The 1,977-nt window shown below is 38.5% G+C and overlaps 1 protein-coding gene across 2 annotated transcripts in view; it reads right to left on the reverse strand.

Annotated features, from left to right (window-relative positions):
• Positions 1-1,977, reverse strand: part of AXDND1 (axonemal dynein light chain domain containing 1) — a 63,693-nt gene that overhangs the window by 16,294 nt on the left and 45,422 nt on the right. The gene's annotated exons all lie outside the window — the stretch shown is intronic.

Below are 1,977 nucleotides of genomic sequence, written 5' to 3' on the forward strand. Positions count from 1 at the left end.
CCATCGCTGTTACCATCCCTTTGCAACAACTGGAAAAAAAGCACACACACACACACACACACACACACACACACACACACACACACACACACACAGCATGCTGGTTCCTCCCCTAAGTAGAAGTCTACCATGATAATGAAGCCACTGACTCACCAAACAGTATAGTTTGTCTCTTTCTCAGTTTTTCACCATTGTCCTCTTTCTCCCCTCCATTCCTTTCCCACTCTTGACCACTGGCAACTTTGAATGGAAATGAAGGGGGAAATCGGCTAGATGATAAAAGCTACTCCCCCAAATTTGAAGTAATCGGTAATAGTATGCTTACCAGTTAATACATTCGTTTTTCAGACCTCATATCTATTTGGTGGGAATCCTCTAGTTTTTCAGATATAAAGGTTTTCTTCATTTTTTTTTTTTTTAAGAGATGTTTTGGTCGAAACTACAAGCTTCTTCATAAATGTCCCCAGTATGTGCAAAAGCGCAAGATGTATTTTACTTATGCCAGTGGGCTTTTTTGTTTTTTACTGATTCTCGCTCCTACATCTGTACATACTTCCCATCCTGCCTATGCTAACACTGTTTTCCAAAAGAATTCTAAAGTCACTGGGGAGACGCCAAAACCTCATATTCCACCTGGAACGTGTTGGAGCTAGTTTAAAAACTGAACTAGTACTCCTTTCGAGATTTTAAAATAATCCCTCATTGCAGCTACTTAACTGTCCTCTCCTCTGCTTTGTGTCGCATTTAATCTTCAAAAGAATAAAATAAACAGGTAGTTTTACCTGATCAAGTAGGTGGAGTATTGGGCCAACTTTTTCGCCAGGGCAGTTGCCTCTAGCTCTAACTTTGCTACTCCCACATCATGGTTTTCATCACTTTCCTCCTCCAACTTCAGGAGGGTGTCTTGGTCAGTAAAGTCAGGTACCATTAAAATCAGCAAGTTTACCATCCACTGGATCATAGATATATGCAATTCATCCACCTGTTAAAAAATTATTACCATACAAACGACCCATTTTAAAATAAATTGAACAGTAAAAACTATACCGAATTTAAAAATAGAAATGATCATACCTGTGTCCAATTTTCAACAACACCATCTTTCTTAATAAAATTAAATCATCGCTATTCAGCTACTATAACTTTATTTTCTTTTGCTTAATATACATTCAATGACCCTCTTCCTTTAGCTTGGTCGAGGGTATGAAAGCTGAAGTTCCCAAACTGTGTGCCAAGGTACCCCGGGGCTCAGCAGTGGACTGTCAAGGATGCCATGGGATTTAAATCCTTGAGGGAAACAACAGTGACATGGTTTGTTTACACAGACTACCAAAGGCAGTGGAGCTACTTTAGTCCAATGACCTCCTTGTTTTATTTTAACATATTATTACTCTTCCAAACAGCTACTAAGTTGTTAGGACATACTTAGTAAGCTGTTTGAACCAACCTACTTAATAAACTGAACTGGGTGGTATTTCTTTTGGCTGAGGAGTATGAAAATGCTGGGGCACAAAGGGCACCGTGAAAGTTTGAGAACCTCTACGTTAGGTTCTGGGTCCCAGAAATAAAATGCGAAAACTTTTACGAAACGTAAATGTCAAACACTGTTTTCTTCAAATGCCTTATCCCTTCTCTGGTGAGTTCTTAAGTATTCTTCTAGGCTCGTATATGATCTACTCTGAGAAGACAATTTTTAACTTCCACTGGTTTTAATTTGCTCCTTTTCCTACGTTTCTATAGCACTTTGTACATTTCTCTATTATAATTGTTTGCACATCTGTCTCCTCAATTAGCCTCTCTAAGGGCCATAATTTTATCCTTCAATATATTTAGCGGGGAGTAAGTGCTTATTAAATGCTTGTTAAATGAAGAATTAAATTTGGCAGTCTATCCAGTACTAAAACGCACACTTTCTCCCTCAAAAGGAAGATGTTAATGACTTCAAGCAATGTTGTAAAGGGCAACTGTTCCTGAGAA

Source organism: Pteropus vampyrus, unplaced genomic scaffold, assembly GCF_000151845.1.
Source record: "Pteropus vampyrus isolate Shadow unplaced genomic scaffold, Pvam_2.0 Scaffold65, whole genome shotgun sequence".
Taxonomy (NCBI): Eukaryota; Metazoa; Chordata; class Mammalia; order Chiroptera; family Pteropodidae; genus Pteropus; species Pteropus vampyrus.